Below are 23783 nucleotides of genomic sequence, written 5' to 3'. Positions count from 1 at the left end.
AGTTTTCCTACTATTAAATAAAAAACAGTAATAACAATAAATTCTGTGATCACTGATTTGGCAGGAAAAAATACAGCTGAGCCATGGACGACTTCTGTCCTTGCTAGCACAAAATGGGAGTGAAGGAGGTTGCAGGACATGTATGGACCTGGAAGCTGGGTACTACTTCTTGTCTTAGGAGGCTGCAACACAGCAAAAAGAAATCTCCCTCCCTTGTCTGAATGTAGTTAAAATGGGCAAACCACTTAAAAGCTTACTAAAGGGCTGGGGGAAGGGAAGCTGAGGCATGGAGATGCATACACAGTTGCATAAACCTAGTTTCCTTAGGGAATTAACCAAAGAAGTGTCAGTACTAACCAAGAAAATAAACCCAGAGGTCTTGGCAGAGGGAGACACGTGGATGCAGACACCACCACGCCCAGTTCATGCTCGAAGATCCTGCCCTGCTGTTCCCAGCGGCCTGCCTAGGGTTTGCACATGCGTGCTTTACCATCATGCTGTGATCTTCACTGGGCTTTGATCTTCTCAGGACCAAGGCAGGGAGCTCACACCTGTCCCTTAAGGTGCGTCCAAGTTACCAAGCACCTATGTTATCTATACACATAGATAGTTCTCAATGCACACAGAACGTAAACAGCAGAAGGCATAAAGTATATCTTTTTCTATGTTGTTACTGTCCAGACTTTTTGCATTTCCCAGCTGCAAGGTCACTTGAGTGTGTTTACAATCCCCAGCATTCTTCTGCTTTTAACCCATTGCTCCCAATGAGCTGTCTTTCACTTACATTATTCTAATTGCTGTGGAAAATTTTGTGATAAGAACGATAATGGGGGTCTACTTCTCTTGAGGAAGAATACCCAGGAAATAAAAAAAAGGAATTCCCCTTTTAGAGACATCATACCATTGGTCTGTAACACAATATATTTTTAATTCCAAATACCTAAATCTCCTTGATTAAAGAAACAACTTTATCCTTTTCCTATTTCTCCTTATTTCCTTTTATCATTTCTTGTTACTTTGTGTCAGGTAGCAAACATATTTCACGGCTAAAATTAATACTAGTGTGAGAAACAGGAGTCAAAAATTAATTACTTTCCCATAATAAGAAGCAGCATTTCAGACTGCATCAGAAAGGAGAGTAGAGTAGTAGCACCATCTTTGCCAAACTTTATGAACTTGTTTCCTAATAATCTACATTACCATAATTGCTGCAAATATGTTCCAGAGTGCTATTCATAATTGCCCTACACCACACTGGGAGGTAAACAGCAGGAGCAGCTCTGCAAGTAAATGAGGTCATGAAACTTAGGAATTAAACATCAAATTTATGGGAGAAAAGAATCAAGCTGCTGAAAATTACTTTTGTCTTTAATTTTTTTATGCTTTCTTTGTAAATAATACTGAGGAAAAAAATATAATTCCACACTACAAGCTTATATTCCTATCTGCGTCAGGGTGTGCAGTACTAAACTGACTGCAGTCAACAAACCTGAAATCCCAAAGCTGTATTCAAAGGTTGGGGAGTTGATTTAGTAAGTTTGTTTATTTGTAGAGAATCAGAATTCAGGGAAGGAATGAAAACAGTGCAAACTTAACAGTAGGGTAGAGGTAATGCTGCTGTTGCAGGTACATCTGGGGAAAGAGAGGTTCTACCTTCCCTCTGCCCCATAGTGGACTCCTGGTGACCTGGGCTTGAGTCACTGGGGGTGTACAGTACCAAAGTTCTCATGCATTGGGAGTCCTTAATGCAGGCCATGGCTGTTCAGAGAGCCAACAGGAAAAGTCTGGTGTGTGTTGGGGGAATTGGGCCAAGGGTGAGAGGGAAGGCATATCACTGTGCTGGGATTTTTGCCAACACTGCAGAAGCAAAACAGGAGATAAAGGTGGGGGCCGATGTCCTTTTCAAGCTCTGTTTAATCCACAGCTGGTTTAAAATAACAGCAAACCTCAGATATGCTGTCAAAAACCTAGAGACTTAAATAAGGGACTGAGAAAGAAAAAATAGAAAACGGATAAAAAGAGAAAGATTCTTGGCATTCAAGTGTGGTTCTGTCCCCATGGGAAAGGAATGAAGACAGCTGGAAAAGAGTTGCTGAAGGAAAAAAAGGAATTGCTTCAGTATGAAAGCAGAGGCTGAAGCTCTCCAAATAAGAATCATCAGGAGACCGTCCAAAATACTTGTCTGCCAATACTCAAACTGTGTAGGCTAAAGAGTATATGTAATGTCAATCTGACAACCTTTAATACTTTCTCATAATAATGCTGTCATCTGCTTTTTGAAATGCACAAAAAATATGTTGTGGGTTTTTTTTTTTCTTTTTTCCTTCCCTCCTTTTTGTTTGTTTGTTTTTTTGTGCTATAACTTTTCAGGTTGTAAGTATTGCAGTAACAAAGAGGAATGGCAGCTGAGCAGTGCTCTGTAGACCTCTGTAGCTCCATGTTTTTTTTCTCAGAGGTATGCCAGGTGACAGCAATATGCCAAAGGAAACTCAGCTGTTCCTTTGGAAAGGATAAGTGATCTTAATGGCTGCAGACATCCTTAATGAGTAGCTGTTGACCAGATAAAATACCTTATTCCAATATATTTTCACCTAGAGCAGGTATTCTTCAGTGATGTTTTGCATTAGTTGTTGGTCCATCTGTAATAAATTCCTGATGGCTAAAAGTGAGTACCAGGAGTATGTGGAGAATTCAGGAGTTCATGGTGCCTATATGAAGTCCTTATGACTTTGTTTAAGATGAACTACATGAGGGAATGTCTGACCTTTATGTGGGTTTATACACCTGTGTGATATGTAATTCATTGAGACCTTTAGACTCATACATAGAAGTGTGTTGGTATTATTGAGTGTTATGTTGCTTGGATTTTCTGGTATCAAGAGGTAACTTGCACTAAATGAGAGGCAGTTTATGACCTTTATTGATTCTCACTTCTCCTCTATCTCCCTGGGGAAAAGTAATTTTTAAAAAGCCAACAACCAAAAAACCTATCTCAATCTCATTTAAGAAAAGCCTTGTCTTATACTTTAAATCTTCCTCATTTTGTTTTGGAACAGAAGATATACATCAGTGCTTTAGTTATTATTTTGATTGATGGCAAGTGTCTCTGGTTGTCCTGAATGTCAATAAATCTCATAATCTTACTTGCAATAGATAGGTAGAAATTTTGGTAGGGGCAAGTGCCATTATTGATGTATTGAATGGCAGCATTAGTCTGGTGTGATTTTTTTGTACAAACAAGATCCCTGATCCCAGAAATTTTCAGGCTTGTTCAGGCACCGATGAAACACTTCATATATGCTGTGACAGTCTGGAGAACAACTAATTTGTCATAAAATAAAGTCATATTCTTTTGCTGCTCAAGTGGACTCTTCTAACTTGTAATAGCCTTCTCTGTAATAATTTTAATAGAATTGTAAACAAAAGAACCACCCAGTTTTCCATTAAACTAGCAATGCAGTGTTTCCTACCACTACTGGTGCTTTGCCTAAGGTCTGAGGTTGAAGTATGACTTCTTGAAAGTGACCTGAGCTGTGAACAAGAAGTAAAGCCTCTCATTTCTTCTTGCTGGGAGAATTCAAAACCCTTGCAGTGGAGATCTAGAGAGGTCACCTAGTAAGTCCATTTGCTCTGCTTTCCCAGCAGATGGGAGTGGAACAATTTGGTGTAACCTCTTAGTGTAAATTTAATTTGTTCTGTGAAAAATTATTATTCTGCTGTAATGAAAAATGAATCTCCAATGCTGAAAAATAGAAAACTGGATGGAATTAAAATAACTCACAGTGGCACTCCTCATAGTAGGAGAACTGTGAATTCTTATTCTCTGCCTAATTTCCAGTATGTATGGAGGATTCTTTGAAAAATTATTGCTAGGTGCTTTTTTTTTTTCAAGTGCAATATCTGCATAAAATACATTCAAAACGCATTTCTACTTCAAATAGGAGGCAACATTATTTTGCTTCTGAGCAATAATAGCAGATATGCAATACTACATATTTATAGTGAAGCATTTCTTGGAGTAGTAAATTGATTGTTTTTCCTGTGGTCTTTGTGTTGTAAATCACATTACAGATATGTATAGACGTGTTAGAATTACTGTGGATTGTTGCACACCACAAGAAATTTTTTCATGTCGTATGCAGTGGAGTTCGGGGTTTCCTTGATATTGTGATGGGTTTTGGTTTTGGTTGGTTGGTTGGTTGGTTGGTTTTTGTTGTTTTGCCTTTTTTTTTTTTTTTTTTTAATTTTCTGCAGTTACTCTTTAAGTTTTTGATACTCTTTTCCCATCACAATGTGATGTCAGCAAATAATGAGTCAGTTCCCATATTTTTGTTGGCTTGTTTATTTGTAAGGGTTAGAGAAGTGTGTGTGGGGGAACAATAATACCAAAGGAAGAGGACTGAATGCACAGGGCATGCAAGAGATTAAGGGGAGTTGATAGGAACTAAAAAAGAGAGTTGGAACAAACAAAACAAGAATCAGTTTCTTGAAGAAAGACCAACCTAAACAGTAGATACGCATCTGGGCACCTGGAACTGAAAATATGATGGAACACCTAGACATCCTTTCCATGCCCACAAAACTGTACCTCAGGACCTGAAAATTAAATGATGTGTGTGGTACAGGAAGTCTTTCTGTGCTAGGAAGTTGTAGAATCATCTGAAGTGCAGCATTGCCCTAACATGACTGTACTGTGCTCAGATCTGAGCTTATCATCACTCAACTGTGCTATGATTTGCTGCTCTACTTTGAGGTACCAGATTCAATTGTCAGCCCCATATCTGTACTTCCACTCCCATTTCTGCTGACTGTACCATCTGGTAGATTTTGTCTCCCAATAACCTCTTTGCTTATTTTTGTCCCTGAAGTCAAATACAGTCCCTGAAGTCAACTACAGTGATTTGGAGGATGGTATGGTTTTAATTATCACAGGAGATCTAAACAAATCTCTTCTGAGGTGTTATTGGGTGATGTAGCCTTCCTGAAGTTTACTGTGTTGTCTGTCCCTAGCACAGCATCATTTTTTGAATGATTCCTGTTAGTTGAGTGCTGCTAATGGAAAGGTGCTTCTTAAGGAAACATCATCCGTAACATGTCTGAATCTTCTATGTTTCTCTGCTGTGATTTCCTTTTCCTGTGCATGGTTCAGTATTTAAGAAATTTAGGCACGAGTATTTTGGTTTTGACCTTGTGCCCAACATGTTGAGTAGGGAACAAGTCACACTCAACATATCGCTCAGTGTGACTGGGGAAGGAGGGAGGAGCAGTGTCATCCCATGGAGGACAGGGGGAAAATGTACAAGGGGAGTGACAAAGGAGCTGCTTCTCTCTTCTTGCCTTCCTCGGATGTGGCTGTTTTGACAGATGACTTGGAGCCATAGTATTGACTGATCCCAACTAGTTTTCTGAGCCCTATTGTTGGAAGAACTCAGCCGAACAGTTAATAAAACATTTATTTGATAAATAATGAATGAATCCACACAATCCAAAACTTGAACTTCAAACTTTAAGATTGGCAGAATGGACAGGTGTAAGCACTAGAATTACTATAAACACAGGAAGGAAATGGAATAAAGAGGTTGTATACTTATTTCCAGTAAGTTTATATACTTTATATATAAACTTCTTTTATATACTTATTTCCAGAAATGTTTTTATGGCTCTCAGTAAACCTCTGATTTCTTTAACTTTCACAAAAATTTCAGGGAAAAAGAGCAACTTTTTCATGTCTTCTAAAATAACTTTCAATAACTTGTCACTAGGTGGCGCTTTAGCTTTAATTTGTCTTCTGCTTAATGGCTATGATGAGAAAATGAACATCTAAAAGGATATTTTTATTTCTATAGCTGATAAGTAAAAATAAATAATTAAATTTCCATCTTTATTTGTGGAACTTGTAGAATTCAAAGGCAGCAGACATGTTTACCTCCACATTTCTTCGTGGCACAGGAACATTAAAAGACAGTAGGACACGAAGGCTGACAAAATCAAGTTAAAAAAAAGCCATTTGCCTGCAGCTCCCTGCCAATGGAACCCCACAGTATTTCACATGTTAATAAATATGCATAAAACCACTGAAAGAAACAGTCAGGGCTCTGAGCACATCTGCTTTCTCTGGGGGGCTTGGCTTGAGGCCAACTTGGGCTCAGTGCAGTTGTCTGGCCCTGAATCAAGGAGCTTGGGCGACGGGGTTGAGGGAAATAGCTGGGGGAACTTTGTGTGAGCCTGGCCCTCACACACTACTGTGCCTTATAAACTTGAAACAAATATAGACTGAACTTTAATAATGTATGAATGGTTCTTACCACCAAAACCATACCCATCTGTTAAAAATTTCTTTGTCTGATTTTCATATCTGGAAAAACCTGTAGTGAGATATTCTGAAATGGATAAATTGCTCAGTATTGGGAAGAGATGATAATCTGAATTATTAGTGTCCAGCATTACCTCTGAGCACAACCAAAGGGAGCCATGCAGAACAATGTCCCAGGTACTACATGTTCTCGAGCAGAAGAATAAATAATATCTTGCTCTTCTACTACAGCTCTATCATTTCAAAGTGGCTGTTCATCTTAGTAAAACTTAGACCGCTCACGCAGGAAGAAAGAAATGCTCTTTCTATGCATCAATGAACAAACCAAAGATTTAGAGCTATTTGTGAATTAAAGAACATGTGAATTCAAGTTATACCAAGAAGGATGCTGAGAAAAACTGTTTGGGGTAAAGAGAATGAAGCAGTGGATAGGGGGAAGTTGAGGATATTGTGGAGCTTCCATCACTGGAAGTATTTAGGGCTAGGTTACACCATGGTGTAGCTGGCCCTGCCTTTCACAGGTGGTGGACAGGACCTTCCATCTGCCGCCTATGATTGTGAACAGCAATACAAAATCATGGGTTTCATTTTTTTTCTGTACATATGTCTTTTTGAATATTTGTCCATTTGTTTTGCTTGCCCATTCTTTAACTGGTTCTCATTCTCCTCCAAGCAACAGAATTTTTTATTATGGACTTCATTTTCTTCCCTGCTTCAAGAGTTGTTGTTTTTGTTTAGAAGACTCAAGTCCATATAAAATCATAACAAAGTGAAAGGAACACAGGCAAATGAGAAGATAAAATAGGCCTAAATATGACTAATATAAAGATATGAGTTAATTGTCCATTCAATGTGATTTTTGCCACTAGCATGAGGAAGCACCAGGCTTTGCACTGACCTGGTTATCCAGCACTTGTCTGTGCCTCAGCCTGAGCTGGCTGGGGCTTAGTTTAACACTGTGAAGTGCTAAACTAAGCAGTGACTGCTGCCTGACCTGTTTTTGGCTTGAGTGATGGGAAACTGAGTGTGGTAAAGGCCAAAGAGAACCACTGTTAAACAAACAACAGCATGCTGGGGTATCAGGGCTGGGGGGGCATTGTTCAAACTTGACTGGTAAGCGAAGAGAAACACACCATGATAAAATGCATAAAAGATAATTTCAAGAGGATCTTTGGAATACCCAGCATCAACATCGTACTTCGCTCAGTTAAGGATTGAGTATGTGATAGTTGCTGTATGTACAACGTCCCTCCATCCAGCAGAAACCTCACAGGGAAGCCAGAAACCATCGACCTCTGGATGCAAGGGAGCATAGGAAGGGTAAGCACACATCAGAGAAAAGGGGTATGTAGTTGGAAGGGCTACTTTCTTTCTAAAGCAATTATTCCTGTATTATTAACATAGACTTTCTGTGTTAATTGGACAATATGGATTATTAAGCTATTAAAACATTAGCTGGACTGGCAATACATTTTGAACCTGAATGTGTGGTGCATTCCCTTTCACGCAAATGAAGATTTTAGTGGAACATAAAGTAAACAGAGATTTACTTTAGGTTATGGAGGCATACAAGGGAAAAATAGAGAACATTCTTAAGGTAGTAGCAGAACTTCAGTTTGGAGTATTGTTATCTGTTGATTGGAAAAAAAAGAAAATTACTCCTTTTGCAACCTTTTCTATTGCTTCTGAACTCCCATATTACTCTGCACAATACAACAGAAGCTCATCTTGGTTAGCCTCCAGGCACTACCTAATGAGAAAACACTGGTAAAATAAATAACTTATAGTGTCCTCATAAATACAGTTGATACTGACATATAAAGATTTTATACTCGGTTTTGGTTATTTTTTTATTTCTACAGAATGTTCTGTATTTGATATTCCCTTTTAAAGCTGCAGCAGTGAGGTTCATTGGACTGTGGGAAGGTGATATTTATACATAGAAAGCACATTTCTGTCTCTTGTGGCAGCAGGGAAAAAAGCTGAAAAACATAACCTATAGCCATTCTAGAGGCTTACAAGCTCCCACTAGTATTTGTAAGCAGTTTTTCTGAACAAAAATCCTCCTGATGTTAAAGTTTTTTTCCTTATTTTCAAAAATCTGACTCACAGCTGTCATGTGTGCGGCCTGGCGATACTATGTTAATGTCCAGACAAGATCAAGGGAAATCTCCTGAAGTAAAAATGTAGGCCAAATCTTCCACCAGAACTTAAGTACAGCAAATCTGACCTGAATTTCTTGCATTCCCTTTTATCTATAGCACAGACTTTAAAAAGATATTTAGATCACTGTCACTGGTTCCTCAAAGGTCAACAAGCTCTGCTGGAGCACTCCAAACCTGAGAGCAGCCTTGGTAGACAGGGGATATGCCATGACTTGGTGCACTCTTCCATTCCAGAAGTGAACCCTGGATCAACATTATCCAGACCTACAGATATAGATAAATTACGCCGGGAGAAGCACACTTGGAAAGGAGATGGGTAGGGTAATCTTGTAGCTGAAACTGGGATTTGACAGAGCTGATTATTTGAAGCATGTCATTTACCATTTTGTCGCTTCAAGACTATCACTTATGATCCCTCTCTGCACTTCTGTGCTCTGGCATGACTTGTGGAAGTTTCTGGAGTAAATACTACTGCTACTACTGCTATTATTGCTTATCATTAGCAAATTGTCCTCATTTGGGTCAGGACAGGGTTAGTTTTCTGGTGGTAGCCATGAGGGGGTGGAACCTGGAGCCATATTTGTTATTCTAGTGTAGGTTTTTCTTCTATACTGCCAATCACTAGTGGGTGTGGAAGTACTGGATTCTTGTTTCTGAGGAGGAAGGAGGCTCAGGAGGAAGAAAAAGGGGACATGCAGACTCTCACAGTGATTTTGTCCTTTTCTGGGGGAGCAGGTGGTGAGCAGAGAAGCGGGGTGGCACTGGTCCCAACTGGATGATTTGTCCATCATTGCTTTTCATTGTCTCAGGCTTGGGAAAAAAAATGTGGTGGAGGGAGTAGTGGGGAGGCACCAGCTGAGGTCACATTGCGTTGGACTTGGTGAGCATTTTCTGCATGAAAATCACCCTCTTTTTGGTATACTTTTGTAATTAATATTTTTGATGCTACTATGTTATCTCATGGCTTTTCCAGTAAATTGTTATCTCAACCTGTAATCTCTGCCTTTTGTCTTTCTCACTGGAGGGGACTGGGGAGAGGGTAGTGGCTGTGTGGGGCTTAAACCATGACAGAAATTAGAGCAATATTTTCAGCTGCTGTATCTGTGTTTGCATTGATGGGTAGACTCCATCAGTGTTTGCTGGGTGCACTTACAATGCTATACATCATACATACTTTCGGGCAGACAAGGTTATAGAGAGATAACCCATGTTTTCTAAATGCATTGTTTGAACACAAGGAATACCCAGAGCAGAATGACTCAGGTCTGCCTGATAGTGAGACACTTAATTTTCAGTGAATTTCTTTCAGTACCTTATTACTCACAATTGTATGTGGCATCAAAGCAGCCTATTTTTGGGTGTAGGTTTTGATGCAGTGCAAAAGGTTAATTTGCAAAATGTCTAACACATGATGTTTCATTTATTCAAGCAAAAATCTAGATTATATCCTATGAATTTAACGGAAAGGATTGAGTAAATATGCTGTTAAGAACAAAAATTCTCTAGTAGCCCTAAGTATTACAGGATAACCAGTCATTATAAATGGACTCAGCTTATCTGTTTGACTTGAGCTAGTATTAGGGGCATTTCCCCAATCTAAAGCAATCTACGTCTGGCTTGCGTTCTCCATGAGCTGAGCTCACTTCACTAACTCTTATAACTTTGATTCTTGTTTTATTCATCTCTGGTTACAGCATAGCAAAACATTTTAAGGCCAGCTGGATGGGGAGAAAGCCTTTTAATGAGATAATTACATTTTGTATAGAGGTGCAATTACACTTCCTTAATGAAGATTGCGGGAACAAACAACACAAGTAAGTTTCTAGACTGTGGTACATGGGTGATTCTGTACTAAAATTAATTATTTCTATGCAGATGAGAGGGAAGTGACAGATGAATATAGAGGATAAATGAACAAGTTTTTCATGTGCACACACTTATTGCTTTCTTTTTCAGAAAATGAAATAACTAGTCTTTTTTTTTTTTAGGAAAAAATAAAATGTATGATAAGAATGTGCAATAAACTATCAATATTAAAATCATTTGCTGGCACTTTACTGAAATATGTGCTTCAGATGCTATGATCAGTTCTGTAAATAATAGATCTGCTGTTTTGTTCAGTGTTGCTTATGCATCTTCTGTCCAGTCACCAGACATTTTTGATTGGTTTGGATAATTCCATTTTCCATTTCATTAATGTTCAGTGCGTGAAAAGTTCCCCATGAAGGCTTTAAGTGTGGTAGAGACAGAAAAAGGGCTTGTGTCAATCTGTAGAAAGGAGTCATATCTCAGACAGTTTAACAGCTACAGATCAATTTTTTGTTGTGATGGTACCTATCAAATTTATAAGCACATATAGAGTTCAAAGAAAAAACTAAGACTAAGTGACTAAGACTAAGTATCCAGAGAGACTTTAGTCAAATTAGGGTGCCTGGTATCTCTTCCAGACATTGTATTGAAGGGCTTTTGCTTCTGTGCTCTGCAATTAGGCTAGCAAGGCAGAAAGTAAAACAGCATAAAACAAAGTGGATTTTCAGATGTTCTTTATTTTTAGACTGAAAAGATTTCTCATGAATATTATGATAGTTTCATTAGGTATATCATGAAGTTGGTTTCCCTAACATTTGAGGTCAGTTTTATTTTTTTCAGGCCACTGGGAAAATCAAACCATTGAAAAAACATTATGATATTTTTGGAACAAATTAAATATTTTTGAAAATTTTTATGGCATTTATTCATTTATCATAATTAAATGCAATTGTACTTGTACAAAGACTCTAAGTTAAAAGAAAGGAACACCTGACTGTATTTTCTAGAGCACCTGATTGCATACTTTCTAGTGTAGGAAACACTTGACATTTTGAAAATGCCATCCAAATCTTGCTTCAAATCCCCATTGGCAAGTTTCCACGATCACTTGAATGTTTATTTTTCTGTTTGCATCTTTAATTAGAAAACCACAGAATGGTTTGGGTTGGAAGGGACCTTAGAGATCACCTCGTCCAATCCCCCTGCAATGTGCAGGGGCTCACATTGCTCAGAACCCGACCCAACCTGGCCTTGAACATTTCCAGGGATGGGGCATCCACATCTTCTCTGGGCAACCCGTGCCAGTGCTTCACTGCCCTCTTTGTAAGGAATTTCTTCCTAATATCTAGTATACAACTCTCCTCTATAAGTTTAGAACTGTTCCTCCCTGTGCTCTCACTCTCTGCCCATGTAAAAAGTCACTTTCTCAGCAAGCTCAGATGAGCACATCTGGCACACACATGAGCCTTCTAAGCAGTAACAAGAAATACTGCATTTTCTATCACAACAGGTCTGATTTAAATGCCAAAAGATTCTGGAGGCCATACCTTGAAGCAGCTAGGCACTGGTGGGGTTAGGCTTGCTGGTTGTCTCACAGCCCACATGAGAACAGCTCTCACCCAAGGTGCAGATGGTGACGCTGTTGGCAGCTGATTTGCATAAAAAGGAAAAACCTTCACACCACACCTGGGTGATATATGTGGAAAGTCAGGTTCTCAGTGTGCCCATCAGGCCTGAACTTTTTATTCGGTGAGTAGGATTCTTAAGCCATCGTGGTCTCTGATGAATTCCCTTCACTATATATTGCATACAGTTGTAAGAATACAAACCTAAATAACCACATTAAATAACTCTTCAATTTTGCCCACTTTTATTTATCATTACTTCTTCTCCTGGCACGAGCACCCTCACCTCAAAGACCATTTTTTGTGATTTCAAAAATATTCTTTATACCAGAAGGGCTAAGTTGCTTTCCCCCTACTGTGTAAGTTTACTATGAAAGCAAACATCATAGCAAAAACCTTTGTGTGAGGTAATTAATTGAGTATCTGCTGGAATAATTGTTTGTGGAAGATAAAATGGGAGGTCAGCAGACTTCATTGACATCAGAGAAGGAGTTAGAAGAAACTGGATTATGTGTTGGTGTTAAGCAGTACGTGTACAAAGACTGGACCTTCCATGGCCATTTTAAGCCATAGAAAAAGACTAAAATTTATGACTCAGGGGAAGATTAATGAAAGACCTTAAGTAAAAAAAAAAATTACTGTTGAGAAAAAACAGGGATGGACTGAGAGAGCTAAATATACTTTGGCAATTGAAGCATGCAAATATATAATAAAGCAAGCAAGAGAAGAAAATGAAGTATTCTTAGCTTTTGTACTTTATTCCATAAACACAACCCTCAAATACTAAAGTATTGGAAAAGAGAGGAAATACAAAGGGCCATTCTGCCCATCAGCACTATAAGGTAATATAAATGAATATATAATACAGAAAGAAAATGAAAGAGTAGCAGTACAAATTACAGTTTGCTGATGGATGTTCAAAGTCCAAGGAAGCACATTAAGGATTTACCACCATTTGTGGTTATTCTGGCACTTTTTTGAAAACTACAGAAGCCAGCTTGAACTGTCCCAGCTATATTTCAGGGCAACATTTACATTCTCCTCATCTACCTTTTACTTGCAGTTTCTTTTGAAAAATTATCCTTTTCTTTCCTGTCTCAAACCCAGCCTTGTTATGTTGCAAAAATAAAACAGATGTCATGGACTTTTGACCCTGAGGGTCAGAGCACTTCAGACGCGGCTGAGACAATCCATACACATTAAGCAGAAAATTCCAGCTGAAGTGAACTCAGAGGTAAAGTCTTACGATTATAAAAGTAGCTGATGCTTAGTAGAACAGCTCAGGACTCACACCAAGGAAAGGGAAATGCTGGCCCCATTCAAGTTGGAGAGTAGTTCACCTCTCCCTTTCGTGAGGGCAGGGCTTCCCTCTGCAGGATATCATCCTATGTCTTCTCTATTCTGTATTCTCTGTTCCTGTAGGTGATCCCTGAGCCAGAGTCTGTGTGACCTGGCATGTCCAGGTGGTGCCATGGGCTGCCCAGTGTGCTGCAAAAGCCCAGTGGGGTCCAGAAGCAATTAGTGTTCTTCCAGAGTGAATTAGCTCTGCTCATAGAGCTCAGAGATCTCCTCTGCTAATTAGCCTGGATTCAGCACAGTCATGATGCAATGGTGTTCTTGCTCTCTTTGGGGTTTTTTTGTGCTTATTTGGCACTGAGGTGCTTATTAATGGTGCTAAATTGCCCTGTACAGATGTCTACAAAGCAGAACATTCCCCACTACCTGCATGAGTAACCAGGAACTTCACTTGGTAAGTGTCTCTCTACATTCCTCGGTGGTGTTATGAATTGTTTGTCTCAGCCCAAGAGCTTTTATCATTAGTGGTGACTATTGTCTGAAGATCGTTCTGGTAACAGACTGTTACTTTGGTTGCTTCACTGGGCTGAAACTCTGTTATTTATAAGGCTTAGTCACTGTGTAAAACAGATGTAACTTATTATGCTGGGAACCATTCAGGATTCAAAGACATGCATGTTTCTCGTGAAATGTGGAGGTTATGTCAGGTCTTCAGAACCAAGGGAAAAAATACTTGTTTTTTATTTTTGGAAAGTTAATCATGCATTAGGGTGCTAACACTAAAGCTGTATGAATATTGTTTTTATCCCTTGGCAGATGAATGAAATCTAAAAGATTATTCAGGTCAAACTTCAAAGCAAGTCTATTTGGTGAATCAAATATGTTTCATTCTCATGCTGTCCATTTTTCACCAAATAAGGGAGCCAAAAGGATAAGTTGCTGAGAGAAGCTGCTGACCTTTCACAGAACAGAGAGAAGCCGAGATCTGATCTTCTTGGAAGTCTCCCATATCATTAGACAGTCATCAGAGAAGGGCTGTCTCTGTCACCTCAAGCATATGCTACCTAAAAAAATCAGGGAAGAGTTGGAAAACTTGATTATGGCTCTTGCTTGTGGCCTGACCTTCTATGCATTTTATCTTCTTATTGCTGAGCTTGAATAGATAACAACACTGCACTCAGATATTTTGTTATGTCATTATCCCCCACTGGCTTTTGTGCAAGTGTTCTATTCTAATGAATTAAGCTTAGAGAGGTATTGAAAATAAACTGGGGAGGAATTTAGGGTAAGATTTTTTTCATCTTATGGTGTATATGGCTTATGGTCTTCCTACTTGCTTTCAAGTTCAGTATTAATAAGCTTATAAGCATTCCTACAGGCATTTAAACACCTAAATCTGCAGAATTTATAAATTCTTCTGATGAAACTGAGGGAATCTTGTTCTAACAGTCTCAGATAATTCTTTTACAGTGTTTTCCTGAAGTGAAAGAAACATGGTGCTATTTTTCACCAGCTTTATAAATGCGTTTACCTTAAACTGTGTCATCTTCAGATTTCTTTTGTGACCAGTTTCAATTCCCTGGCAATCATACACTCAGTATAGTAGCAAGTTTTGTAATTTGTGAAGTCTTTAGTTAATATTTGAGCTGAAAGAATGCTTTTCATTTTTTAATAAGAATTTTCACTTGCTCTGTTGGGAAAAAAAAAAAATCTTGTGTTAAACCTGAAAATCCTGATTCTGTTTATAGTCTGCTGAAAAGGCCTCAGATTTATTTCATACCTCGCAGGCACAACAGAAATGTTAAGAGCAGAGAACCTACCATCTTACTCATTTGGACTCAGCCTGTCTCTTCTGCTACACCAGGAATGCAAAGTGGCTGCTACTTGGACTGCCTGTGTTGGGTCTGAGTAAATAACACATTTCCTCAAGCAAATGCAGTAGTGTTTGTAAGGAATGGCTCTATATTTGAGAGGGACTTAAAATACTAGTTTTACAGTAAAGGTTTTTTTGGATAGGAAAGGTGATTATTAAAACATACATTGTCTCTTTTATTGGATTTTAGATGGAATACCAGATTCTGTCTCATTGCATATTTAATTTTTCTCATGGCATAGGAAAAGAGAGGAAAAAGTGAATCTCACAGATTTTACTTTAGCAGTCTTGAGAAGCCATAACCTGGAGATTTTAGGAAAAACAAATTTTAAGACTCTTAGCCACTCAGCCAACAAATCTAAAATTGTCTGGACTACTCTCACACTTTCCAGTCCAATTGCTTTCAGGACTGATCACACAGTTCAGTTTCAGAGTGAGTGCAGCTTAGACCTTTGGGAACAGCACAGCTCAAAGCACAGAGGTCTCTGACCTTTTTCTTGTTGCATCAGACACTTGTTCTCACCTACTGTCTAAGACTTTGGATTCAGGAGCTTTCTGCTCTATTTTATTCCTTGCTACCATACTTCCAGCTTTGAAATAGAGAGGAGAGAGTTCTAACCTTTGAGGACACCTTTGTGCTACTATGCCCTGTTAGTAAAATTTATGTTAAATAATACAAAGTTCCATATTGAGTGCACCTGGATTGCTAGTCCCTGACTGGAAATAATGTTACACAAAAGGTAATAAAGGAAATACATTTGTACACAGTTTGAAGTATGAGGAAGGACTTGAAGATACTAGCATTTACAGGATTTCTTCTGTGACAAGGGAAAGATAATCATGCTAGAGGTGTAATCCTACCTTCTTCCAGACCTGGGATTTTGACTCAGAACTTTACCTGGGGAAACAGAGCTCTCTTTGTTGACTTGTTCACTGTAACACCAGGTCAAACAGAGCTCTGACTTCCAGCTGGATAGAGAGAGGTGAGGATCAAAGGAAATGGAAGGATTTGCAACAAAATGTACAGGGTCTAGGAGACAAAGCTGACATAAAGTCGGGATCAAGAGAAACCTTAGGCTTGACACTTTGAAATTCTTGTTTTATCTGACTATTTTTAAGGCTTGCATGGTCTAAAACCAGCTTTAGTTGACTTTCTGGAAAAAGAAGCTTCTTGATTTGATCCCTAGGTGGACAGAGTGCTACTTGCTGGATATTAAGGAGGAAACCAAAGGTGATATTTTGCTGTGAAGATAAAAGCATTTTCAGTAAAAAATCCAACACTGACAAAAACTGGCAGAACGCATTACTTTCTAGCCAGGACTTTTTCTGTCCCTACATCAGAGAGAAAAGAATGGAAAGTGTTATGGTGCTGCCTCTTTTTCCTACATGAGAATTGACTGAAATCTCCTCCCTGAAGAAGCATCATGCTGTTTTATCAGTTACAGGCGCAATGCATGAAAGCACAAAGGATTTAACAACGACACATTTAGCACTTTAGGTCATTTCTGCTATGAATACTCTGAAATTCGTAAAGTACTGAGGAAGACTTTCTTTTAGTGCTAATTTGAACCATCAATAAATGAAATATTCAAAATGTGTGTAACAATTAAGACTGTATGTGTTGACTTGAATGATTAAAACCCCTAAAGCAACTATAATTAATGTTAATTAATTAATTAATAGGTGGCAATATAAAATGGCAAGTTCTTTCATTTTGTAGTTTTGCTGTTAGAGCGTGGTAAGTAAAGAGGGTTCCCAAAAACTTAAGTACATGGAATCACAGGCAGTACCAATACATGCGCTTGGAATTCATCTCAAGTAGCTAAGAATATTTATGCAAGGGTAGGACAGTGAAGAATCAATTTAGGTAAAGTGCTCTGTTGAATAACTGTGTGCTTAAGGTTGAGCAGATGCCTGAATGATTGCTGCATCCAGTCTAAAGGACATAAGGAGATATTTGCTGCTGGTTTTCAGTGTAAAATCTACTATTGCTGCATGAAGAAAAAAAAGGGGGATTATTTTTGCGGTACCTTTCACTTCTCCAGCAGCTGCATTTTGTTCAGTGCAAGTCACTTTGCAATGCAGACTGTTCCCTGCAGAATTTTTGGAATTGTGATGCTCATGCTCTCTATCTTGATTAAAAGGTGGCAAGGCCACACAAAGTTTAAATCAAAGCAGATCAGTAAAATTTATCCCAAAAACAGTAGAAGACAAAGGAAAAGAGAAATACTGGGAAGGAGAAGAGATAAATATAAAAAGAGAGAAGGAAGATGGGGGTGGGTTTTGTAGGTCCTTATTTGGGAAATAGAAAGTCTTTTGTATTAGAAAAAAATTCAGTAGAAAATACTGTTTCTTTAAACCTTTTTTTTCATTTTAAAATGAATCTTCAATTTCTAGTCTGTGTTTCTGTGGAAAGAATCAAGGAGAATTTTGTTTTAGAGGTGGATAACAGATTAATGTTACAGATGTTTATCTTCTTTTCTGGAGAATTAAAAATGGGCACGACTCTAAGAATTTAGATATGCAATATACATAATTGCATAGTTCTGGCCACAGAGAGGAAATTTTATTCTGTGATCAAAGGACTACTTTCTATCCAGTGAGATACAGATGATGCAAAAACCCAAAAAGATTGATAACCTTTAATTCTGGTGAATGAATAAGTGAGGGTATGTCTTGCAAGGCAAAGGATAACTATAGAGTACATTCACTCTACTTCATGAGTGGATGGAGACACTTTGGTCCTTGGTAGCACTGTAATGTTCATTTTCCCTTTGTTTTAGTATTAAGTGCAAAAAAAGCAACTGAATACTATATAGCTTTGGAATGAAAAACAGACAAAAAAATTTCTTATGAGAGGAAATACATTTTAGTGTATTGCACAGGGTGAATGCTCACCAAAACAGAGCTGGAATCACTGAATCAGACCTCTCTGTGAAAGTGCAATGAAGGTCAGCATTGTAATGATGGGAAATGCAGCTGATTATTCCCTTGTATTTCACTTCTGGAACTTAGGGCTGTGTATCCTAGAGAGGCTGAAGAAAAACGTAATTTGCAGAATGACTCACTGAAGAGTCACTTAGATATTTCAAGTAAATGTCACATTCCAATGTGTTCAGAGGTTTGCAAAGTGAAAAGAAACTCTAAGAAACAGGAGGTTGATTGTAAAGCCTCTGCTGGTGGAAATGGAGTCAGTCAAATTCTTAAGACAACTCTCCCTGCCCCCATTTTGAGTTGTAAGTATCCACTACAAAATGAATCTTTTCAACAGCTCAGTTTTCTCAGTGGAATATTATGGAGAGCAGCCTGTGTGTATGTGTAAGGGCTGTGTGTGTGAAGCAGTCAGTTTTCTCCCACATGATTATCACAGATCTTAATTACCACGTTTCCCAAATCTGGCTGACGAGGTGGTTTAGTTCGTTGTGTATCCATCTGAAAAATGTTTTTAGGTGGTCAATTTTTTCATTAGAGTTCTATTTTCTGTGTTATTTTACATACTTTTACAGTGTTTTGCCTTTCAGATGCTGTAGCAAGAGATAGTGTACACTGTGGGTATCACTACAGTTGGAACTCAAAATTCTGACCAGTCCTGATAAAGGTAAAGTATGCACCATGTACTTACTTACTGTGATTTTTAATAATTATTAAAAAAATGAATTGACTTTCAATAAGCAAATTCTTACTGCTTTCTAAATACCTTTGTATTCCTACAATATATTCAGAAGCATGCCTACATCTGGATATATGTAAAAAAATACATGTATTCATTTTTTTTAATGTATGTGTTTATGTAACCTTTGTGCTATTTTATCCAGGAGATCTATATATAATTATCTACACAGAGTATTCAGTTTCTCATCTCTAGCAGATTAAAAGAGGATCCATTTAGGTACAAGTGGCCCAGTAGGACCTACAAGGAGATGAGGTGCATTAACACTTCCAGGCAATATCACAGAGAATGGAATTAATGTGGTCAGCCAAACATAACTTTTCACTTGTTTCATTGATGTAACAGGTGAAAATTAACATAGCTGTGGTTTTCTATTTAGATATGGATTGTAAAAAAAGTATGAATTGTATAAAGGAGAGATGTCAGGTGACCTTAGTCTCATTCTAGTAAAAAGTGCAACATTGATTCAGCAAAGAAGTGAAAATTTAAAACATATAAATACACAAGTTAATTCCACTTCCGGTTTCATTGCCTCAATTATGCTAGAAAGAATTTAATCTAAAGTAAACATATGAATTTTGACTACCCTATCCCACATTTGCCTAGGAGACTGGTATTTACATGTGATATCTCCATTTGATACACTCTTTTGAGAAAAGAGTAGGATCTAGATTTTAGCTGAAGGAAACAGAAATCTAATAGTGAACATTTATTCCTATTTAAAGTGACTTGGTTGGCTCATGCCCTGAAGAGTGATGTTTTGTATTAGATAACAATAATTGGTTTTAACAGGTCATTCTTTTTTTAATTTTCATGCCAGCCAAAACCATTCACTGTATCGAAGTCTGACAGCAGACCTTAAACTTTTATGCTTTGAAAATCTATTTTATGGGCTGCATGGAATTTTTTTTCTCTTAGATGAAAATGTGTAACAGAAAGTAATTGCTCATACCTCTCGTCATAGAGATATTGGCCCAACCACTAGAAATGTAAGTCACAGACAGGTTGGGAGTTTCACTGTAGTATCATTCACCCTTCACCACTGATCACAGCATTCAGCTTTTATGTTTAGATGCCTTCACAAAACAGCAATATGTTTTGAGATATTGATACTGTTGGATGTATTTAGAACTTGGTTTGCTAACAGAAATGAGGAAGAGTGAGAACGGCAGCTAGGTAGGAGGTTGTTACATCTGAAATAACTTGCAAATTTCCTCAGGCTTTTGATCTGTAGAGAGGGCTCCTCTCTAGGGCAGAAGCAATTTCAAATGGATTAGCAACAGAAATTCAAAATGAGCAGAACCGAGATTCTAACCTGTGAATTCAAAGCACAAGTATATTTATTTGCAAGTTCTGGTCCTGAATGAAACAAATAAAAAGAAATACCAAAATAATTACAAGATTTTTAAACTTATAATACACATATTTTCATCAATATATAAATGTAAAATGTATAGAAAACAGGGTTTTGGACAGAGTTTTTGGACCTAAGAAGCAGGGCTATGTATTTTTTGTTAAGAATCAAGAAACAGACCCCTTCCAATTCCCACAGCCTGTGCTCTAAGAAGCCTGAGAGTTTACCAGAACAGAAAAATATGATTTTATTTTTAGCTTTCAACATACATACAAGATATGTATCCATAATTAACAGCAGTACTATTCAATACGAATTACAGATGTGCAGCATTCATTTTGACTTCCATTGCTGCTACTGTTCTTCTCAAATGTTATGTTCAGGTCAATACAGAATATCTTTTATGCTTTGGTGCTCCAGACGTGGAGCTGAAATTGTAGCTGTTTTCTTCCCTTCCCATCCCATTCTCCATTGCTTCTTCTTCTCCTCATTCCCTTGAAAAGAGAAATAAGGCAGAAACCTGGGTTTGGGATATTTCAGTTAGGATGCCTACATTTTACCATCATATATCTTGTCACCAGAATTAGATGTCAAACCTGCAGCAAACTACAGAATTTTGTCTTTTAACTTACTCATTTTTTGGAATAGGCTCTGTGGTTGGTGTTTGTCCATCTCTGTTCATGTTCTGACTACCACTAGTCTTCACCCTCACAGTTTGCTGGTGCAGGCATGCATTTGTACCCCAGTTAATTTTCCACAGTCTGAAAAGCTGTGAAAAGTAAGGTCATTTATCATGTTACCATTGCTACATTCTAGTAAACCTTATGCAGGTGCTTTAATGTCCTTAATGGCATCTTTCTGTAACAGAAATTAAAACATACTGTCTGGTAGCTCTGTGAAGAATGTTGGCAAGAACCCTTCAGCAGTTTGTCATTTAAAGACATTATTTTCTTTTAGTCATATGAAGGTTATGAATTCTCACAGCACATACAATTAGAAAACTATACTTGGCCATAATAATTTCAACTATGATTAATGTTTAGTTCTAGAATTATAATGCAAAATACATTTGAAGGCTTATTTAGACCACGACAAATAGCTTTTTTAATGGAAAACACATTGAAAGTAGTTTTATTTCTGGACTGTAGAAATAAAACAGTGGACTGATGATATACTTGATATATATGAATGATGCAAAGTTGGCTTGCAAGTAAATCTAAGGAAGCTTGACCTAAAAAGTCCCTTATGGTCTTGTGCTGAAAAGTACTTTGATATGTTTTTGGGGGACCTGAAACAAATTCTCAGGTGTTTTTAAGAAAAAAAAAGCAAAACTATTTCTGAGATGCTGTTGAGCTTTCATTAAAATACTTGCATACTATGTTACTTCTGGGGTCCTTATTTTTTTTCCAAAAGAACAAGCACAACATGCAGGATGAAATATCAATTTGTTTTGTTTCCCTCCTGCATATTTTAGCAATGCAAGTCACTCTTGAGGAAAAAAACCTTAACTATAATGGCACATCATCCACAGACTCTGAATGAGCAGAGTATAATGAATGATTAATTGTGAGGGCTCACTGCTGTGGAGGGAAGTTCCGCAAACCAAAATATTAAAAATTATCGTCTCATTTTTGCAGATTTCTAATTAATAAGTGAAAGTCGTAAGTGAAATATTTCTCCAGCACAAAAAGCCCTTTGCAGTTCCTGGTAGACAGGAGAGAAACAGAAGTCATGATTTCAAATTTACTTGAAGTCTGCACACCTCTGGGCAGTGTGATAATTATGTTTGTACCCCCATCTATCTTGAAGCTGATCTAACTACCTGCAGAAAACCTGGGGCACATTAAAGGCTCTGTCACTGAAGGTCTTTGAAATCCAAACAGACTTGGTGAGGAGTGTGTTACTGGCGTAGCAAGGAAACATGCACAGAAGAAACACTTGAGTGCACCTGCAGATTCAAAAGAGAACACGGCTTATAGTGCTGCTGAAGAAAACTGTCGAGTGAAATCACTGAAAGGCAAGGCCTAAGAAAATGGGAAGATTTGACAAAACAGTTCATGTATCTTGTAGCTGAGGATACCTAGAACAGACCTCCAAGAGTCACACCCTTCCCCTTCACTCTAAATTGCTAGCAATTAATCCACTTTATTTGGAATTAATGTTTTTCCTAAAATTTAATATATAATGACTTTCAATATTATTAAGTGATTTTTCTGCATTAATTTAACTGCAGAAAGAGATATGATAAAATTTCCACTGTCATCCAAATATATCCTCTTTACTATTCTACCAAGGATGGGCAAAGAACAAGAGCTCTACTATTTTTTGTTTTATCTGAATTGCAGTTATTATAATTGGGTATCTTCTACCCAGTGCCAGATATTTTTGTGTTTACACTGTGATATTTTGGATTGTTTCTGAAGATAATGTTTGGCATTTTTTACATTGTGACATCTAGTTTGACTCTTCAGACCTCATTTGTAAAAAGCAAGATTGTCTTTACAGTCCCAGGAATATTTTGTACTTGAAAGTACTCAGATATTTTTCTTTTGGCCATCTGTCTACAACTGCTTACTCAAATCAGTGCAGCCAAGGTCATCTTGCGTTTATTGTCTAAGGCTGTCAAACTCATTTTCAGCCTTGTCAAGTTCAGCCTTTGCTTTTCATCATTGTGCAAAGGGGACATTTAGTGTAAGTGTGGTTCTGTTGGCATTTCTTTCAGTCCCCTTTTTGACTTACTGCTTTTTGTGCCATTTATTGCTCTGTGACCATTCTTGGTTTATTTTAAAATATAAATTACGTTCTTTCTCTTCTTCACTGTTTCTTACAACCTCCAATGCAACCTTAAACTGCTTTCAGCAAAGCAAATAGTTACAGTATTTGATTTGCTGGTTACTGTTTCATATGAACGGAATTCAGAAATCTGATCAGAGTACTTTGAAAAGCAAATGGCATAGTTCAGGCTCAGAAGGTGGGAGCAGTTCTCTAACATCTCTGAATGCTTGTTTGATTATTCTTGGATTTTGAACAACAATAAAAAGTCACTGAGAAAAAAATACTTTACTCTTAAGCATCATAGTTAGGATATTTAAAAACGCTCTACAAAAAATATAAACAAACCAACAGTTTGTGCATCATGATGTAAACATGCATAATTTGTCTAGTTCATCACTGTCATGCTTGTATTATGCTATTTGTGCTGGTTACCCGGAGACAAACTAATCTAAGCTTATCTATAGCATAGTGGAAGTGACTTACCGCAATTTTTTCTCTGGATCTCTGGATCCAAAATAAGGTTGAGCCCAGGTGCCATGTAGAACTGCAATGACTGGCACACAGTGCTTGGCTGCCTCTTGAGTAACTCTTAAGGACACATGGTGGTTGCTGCAGTTCAAGCCATGCAACAAATTACTAATCAGAGAGTATTTTTTTTCCTTGCTTTGGGGAATTTTTCAGGAACATCTTCCGGGATGCTGTTTCACCCTGAAACTTTCAAATGGTGCATTCAACTGAAAAGTACTTATCATTTTGTAGAGCTGGTTACCCGGAGACAAACTAATCTAAGCTTATCTATAGCATAGTGGAAGTGACTTACCGCAATTTTTTCTCTGGATCTCTGGATCCAAAATAAGGTTGAGCCCAGGTGCCATGTAGAACTGCAATGACTGGCACACAGTG

This window comes from Corvus brachyrhynchos, unplaced genomic scaffold (genome assembly GCF_000691975.1).
Source record: "Corvus brachyrhynchos isolate BGI_N302 unplaced genomic scaffold, ASM69197v1 scaffold17, whole genome shotgun sequence".
Taxonomy (NCBI): Eukaryota; Metazoa; Chordata; class Aves; order Passeriformes; family Corvidae; genus Corvus; species Corvus brachyrhynchos.
Note: the sequence above shows the minus strand (reverse complement) of the source record.